The sequence below is a fragment of the Oncorhynchus mykiss genome, chromosome 26 (assembly GCF_013265735.2).
Source record: "Oncorhynchus mykiss isolate Arlee chromosome 26, USDA_OmykA_1.1, whole genome shotgun sequence".
In the NCBI taxonomy this organism is placed as follows: Eukaryota; Metazoa; Chordata; class Actinopteri; order Salmoniformes; family Salmonidae; genus Oncorhynchus; species Oncorhynchus mykiss.
The window spans coordinates 26,201,673-26,207,954 of NC_048590.1; the positions used below are offsets into that span (position 1 = coordinate 26,201,673).

General features: G+C 40.7%; 1 pseudogene; it reads left to right on the top strand.

The window, feature by feature from the left end:
* The first annotated feature begins 33 nt into the window (after positions 1-33).
* LOC110506504 lies at positions 34-6,278 on the top strand (annotated as a pseudogene).
* Positions 6,279-6,282: the final 4 nt, after the last annotated feature.

Genomic DNA, 6,282 nt, shown 5'->3' on the forward strand with positions numbered 1-6,282 from the left:
GCCTACAGTAGTCGCATAACTTGGGACAAAATAAACTACAACTTTCTCCAAATATAAATACATGCATAAGGCAATATTATAGTCTATCCTCCCCCTTCTCTTCGGACAGAGTGACCCAGCAGCAGCATCACCGCACACACCCAGTGCGCGGATGGGACGTCCAAAGAACCTAATTCATTCGGATGCCTTTTTGCGCAGCAGCAAGGATGTTGTATTTCTCTCTTCTAACTCTGAGCCTAACGTTTATCCATGGCATCCTCCTTCCTGGTTCTACCAGGCCCGTGGATTTGGACTTCAACCAGATCCTTGAGGATAATTTGGCACAAGGACACACGACATTAAACGACATGTTTGAGGAGGTAGAGCAACTGATGGAGGACACGCATAATAAACTGGAGGATGCGGTGCACCAGGTCGGTTAATGGTTAGGTCTACTCAGATGTATATTTGCAGAGCGTTGATAAAAAAATTAATGAGCCTATTATTTCCCATAGCACCCGTTTCATTTGTATGATTTTTAATGTTATGTAAAATGCAACAGATAATAATAGCGCAGTACACTCTGATTATATCATGTTAGTTGATCTGAAACTTTTCTGTTAAATTAAAGTAACCACAAGTTTAACTTGAGACTTAAAAATGTATCAGACTAATAAAAACAGTTGCCAATGTGGGTTGAGATAAGTCTAAGTCAATCTTAACATGCACATTGTGTAAAAAAAAACAGTGGTGACCCCAATGCAGTATTGATCTTTTGCATCAAACCTCTTTAGATGGACAATGTCCAGCTTGCATCCCAATAACCTTCCCTCAAATTACCACAACGAAAGCACTTCTGAGAGTGTGGTTGAAACTCAATCCATCCACACCATAGAGACATTACATAAGGTACAGTAGTAGTCACATGCAAATGTATTTTTGTACTGTATTTCATTCAAAACTACAATGCTGAAATGCTATTATGAATTGTAATACTGTGTGGTAGTACTATTCTGGCATCCCACATTTGTTATGAAGACAAAGCAAAATTGCAGAAATCCTACAGAAGTGACCCTAACTGGAAATGTGTCTCTCTTTCTTTAGGAGACAGACAACAGAACAGAAGAGACCCACATCACCAGAACAGTTATCCAGTCCAGTGACAAGGAAAATCATATTATTCATGTGAGTCAACAACAATCTTTGGAATTTCCCTTCATCATGATTTACAACAGATTTAAAAAAAAAACACAAAAAAAACATGCATTATCCACAATAACTTGAACACTATAACTCTAACTGGTGTTTTGTGTTTAATAAAGACAGTGGGCATAAGATGAATACCATTCCATCCTTAATGCAAGTCACAATTCATGAAAGATTTAACAAGTCATGGGATGCGTTTCCTCTTTCTGTGCTGTTCTGCATGCGGCCACAGCTGCTGTCATGTTTGGGAATCTCATTTCTCTTTCCCCATGCCCTGTACGCCTCTCCAGTCTCAACTGTGCTGTCTCATTCTCTATAAGCCAGGTTAAAGCTAGTCTTATCCAGGCAGCGTGACATGCAGGATGGTGGCTGGTTGATAAGCTCTCTTCAGAGCTGCATCTGTCTGTACATAGATTATATATGGCAGCCACGTCTCAGCCCTGATGGGGCCGCTGATCAGGCAAGATAAGAGCAAAATAATAACAGATCAATCAAGTCAGATGTGTGCGTGAGTGCCTGTCTTTGACCAGTATACAGTAGGTCTTTGGAGACAGACACTAGATTACTGCTTTAACCGGCCCCTGACCAGGACACAGTGCAAGAAGTGCTCAATCCATCTTATCAGCAAAAGTCTGAAGGGTTTTTAGTTATTTGTTTTGGGGGTTTTAGTCACAATATCTAGCTGCATAGTTTTGAACAATAACTGTTAAATGTCTATCATTTGATTCGGGGCTTTTGGTAAACATTGCGTGTAGTCATTTTCATAACATCCTGCACATTAAACATTTTCTTTATTGCAGTCACAGGTTTTAATATTTAGTTAAAATAATAGACAGTCTCAGAGCATGCCATTCCTACCAGTCTTTTCCTTAAGATATGTGGTAGAGGGACAAGTGAGAGGGAATTGGGACAAATTTTGGGACAGTTTCAACAGCAGGCCCATTTTATTCAGGTCACTTTAGGCACACATACACTACTGTTCAAAAGTTTGGGGTCACTTAGAAATGTCCTCGTTTTTGAAAGGTTTGCAAATGTTTTCCATTAAAATAACAAAAATTGATCAGAAATACAGTGTAGACATTGTTAATGTTGTAAAGGACTATTGTAGCTGGAAATGGCAGATTTTTTATGGAATATCTACATAGGCGTACAGAGGCCCATTATCAGCAACAATCACTCCTGTGTTCCAATCGACGTTGTGTTAGCGAATCCAAGTTTATCATTTTAAAAGGCTAATTGATCATTAGAAAACCCCTTTGCAATTATGTTAGCACAGCTGAAAACTGTTGTTCTGATTAAAGAATCAATAAAACTGTCCTTCTTCAGAATAGTTGAGTATCTGGAGCATCAGTATTTGTGGGTTTGATTACAGGCTCAAAATGGCTAGAAACCAGTCTCAACGTCAACAGTGAAGAGGCGAGTCCGGGATGCTGGCCTTCTAGGCAGAGTTGCAAAGAAAAAGCCATATCTCAGACTGGCCAATAAAATGAAAAGATGAACTCTGCCTAGAAGGCCAGCATCCTGGAGTTGCCTCTTCACTGTTGACGTTGAGACTGGTGTTTTGCGGGTACTATTTCATGAAGCTACCAGTTGAGGACTTGTGAGGCATCTGTTTCTCAAAATAGACACTCTAATGTACTTGTCCTCTTGCTCAGTTGTGCACCGGGGCCTCCCAGTCCTCTTTCTATTCTGGTTAGAGACAGTTAGAGACAATAATCTGTGTACTACGGAGTAGTACACAGCGTTGTATGAGATCTTCAGTTTCTTGGCAATTTCTTGCATGGAATAGCCTTCATTTCTCAGAACAATAATAGACTGATGAGTTTCAGAAGAAAGTTCTTTGTTTCTGGCCATTTTGAGCCTGTAATCAAACCCACAAATGCTTATGCTCCAGATACTCAACTATTTTAAAGAAGGACAGTTTTATTGCTTCTTTAATCAGAACAACAGTTTTCAGCTGTGCTAACATAATTGCAAAATGGTTTTCTAATGATCAATTAGCCTTTTGAAATTATAAACTTCGATTAGCTAACACAACGTGCCATTGGAACACAGGAGTGATGGTTGTTTATGATGGTCCTCCGTAAACCTATCTAATTATTCCATTAAAAATCAGCCATTTCCAGCTACAATAGTCATTTACAGCATTAACAATGTCTACACTGTATTTCTGATCTATTTTATGTTATTTTAATGGACGGAAAATGTGATTTTCTTTCAAAAACAAGTACATTTCTAAGTGAGCCCAAACTTTTGAACGGTAGTGTAAATATTGGAAGAGACCGTGCAACAACGTATCACATCCTCAAAAATGTACTTTGAAGTTATTTTAAAGTTAAATTTGTAAATAAGTTTGCAATAGTACATGGCTACAACCTCTGCATTTCTCTTCAAGACCACCATGTTTGATTTAGCCAATTTTTCCAGAACAATCTGTTTTCTAGTGCAAAACTCTGGATTGTGGGCGGCTTTGGTACCATATAGAGACCATCTGCATGTTTATCTGTGAAGGAGGGTGTGTCTTGAGTGTCCCCTCTTCACAGTAGTGTATCATTGATGAGGACTGTAAAAAGGGGAAATATTGCCTGTATGAGACGCACCGATCCAAGTGTCTAACCTGCAAAGCCCTCGACGTGGTAGGTCCATTTCATGGTTATTAACAGTGTTACACACATTTTACACACCCTGACACTGAACCCATCTAGAATGTATTCGTGCAGACCTATGTTTCCCAGGGGACTTTGACTCCTTCCTAGTTTCTATTACGTACAACTTCAGACCATCTCCAGGTTTTGTAACAGTGCTTTAGTGCGCACGTGCACACACACAGCAATCACAGAGCAGCAGATTGCTTAAACAATATGATGCAGCTGCTTCTGCATTGTTACTGCATTGCAGTGTTGCCACAAGTGTAACTGGAGTGTTTCATGACGGAGAGCTTCTCTCCTCTTGGCTGTGCATCAAAGCATGTGTCTGATTGAATAAGAGCTCCACCTCTCTCCCCCTCTCTCAGAGGACAAAGAGAGGAGCAGGATGAGAGGTAATGAGAGCCTACTCTACAGACACAAACAATGTAATTGAATTTAATGTTTTTGGCAGGGCAGAGTAGAAAACAATCCACATAATACTGTAGATACTGGCTTGCATTCAAAGTCAAAGGTACGCTGAGAATAGTTAAGGGTCTTCCAAGTTGATAACGCCTGTGTTAATGTCCTGCACAGAAAAACAGTCATATGTCAAGCAGCACACTATTAACTATTAATTAGATACCACTATTAGTTCAGCTTGCACAAGTAGCAGGAATTTGCTGCACCTAGAGAGCTTAGGAGAGTTACAAGAGACTGGTCATTCCATGACCATGGGCCTGATATCATGCCATGCATGTCATCTGACAGTTTGTCACTGTGTGTGTGTTCCAGCCCTGCAAAAAGGATGAGTGCTGTACAGGACAGCTGTGTGTGTGGGGCCAGTGCAGCCAGAACACCACTAAGAGGGAAGCTGGCAGCATCTGCCAATACCAGAGCAACTGCAGCCCAGACCTCTGATGTGCTTTCCATAAAGGTGCAGGCCACAAGGTCACACACAGAACATAATTCCTCTGCTAAATTATACACCATGAGTCATTCTACATGAAATTAACATAATCTGTGGGGAGCGAAATGGGCTCATTTCATGTGGCTATGACTCAGCCAGATAAAAACCTACAGGGATTGCTTTGACATCCAAAAAAGGGAGGCTTCAAATTGCGATACCACAAAGCCTCTGTTCTCAATGTACTTGTCCCTAGCCAATTATGATAGTCATGAAGTCAAGTGAAGCAAGGCGCATTGAAGTTTCAGATAGTTAAGTGATCATGTGAAGGTCCGTAACCTGCTTTCCCTTCCAAGCACTTTCCATATACTGTACGCCTGTATTTAAGTTTCTGTAGTAATGTCACTTACCTTTGTCACTACCCATCTCTCTCCCCTTACCTTGTGGTCAGCTCTGCTGTTCCCTGTGTGCACGGCTAAGCCAATAGAGCGTGAGCGCTGTCATGGCTCCTCCAATCACCTCATGGAGCTGCTGTCCTGGGACATAGAGGGCCAGGGACCAAGGGAACATTGCCCCTGTGCTGGGGACCTCCAGTGCGAACATCTCGGGTAAGAATCTATATGCTGCAAACCTGCAACATTTACATTCAATTGAAATGAAGGCATAAGTCATTACATAAAAAATAAAGACTTGGTAGACAAAAGCCATAGCGATCACTCAAAATGCTGTTGACCCAGTATGATGCTACAAATGGATTAATTACAAATGTCCTAATCTCTTTGACAGCCGAGGCTCCCTGTGTCTGAAAAGACAGAACTCGCGTGAAGAGGACCTGACAGACGCACTTTATTCAGAAATTGACTATATTGTCTAGGAGTAACCATGCAGCTCAACCTTTTCAGGCCTGTAGACAATCAGAAGGGTCTCCAGCGATTTCAGCCTAGAAAATGAAGTTGCTCACCCTCTCACAAGGCTTACATGTAAGATTCTTCCATCTATAAGCTTGTCATTGTTTATTCAAGCCATTGCAGTTCTCGATCTGCTCGAAGTTAACCAAAGCTCTAGATGTTGCGTAGTGCATAACACCATGTATGTATTAGATAGAATTTACATTGAGTATTTCCCCGATTCCTAGACGTTCATGCTGTTCAAAGGTACTGTGTATGATGACTACACTCCAATTCTGCAATAAGAGTTCGTGTTAACAAATATGTACTTAAAACATACCCCATCCTGCGCTCTCTGATGTCTCACTTATGTGCCTACCTTAAGGATGCACCATTGAGGCCCTTTGCTCAAACACAATGCATTGTAGCTTGCTTAGTCCTGTTTTTTGTTTTAAATAGTGGTTTAAACAAGGACAGATGACATTTCTGAATATATGGAGCACTTTGACAGGTCAGCTCATCATGCCCACAACTTGGTAATGGAAACTATAACCCAGACACATGCAGCTTGCACAACTTTTGCTTATAAGAAAATAAAAGGCTTTGATAATGTCTATTCTTGAGCTGTAAATATTCTTATATGTATACAATGTTAAATCCATATAAAATGCAGAATTGG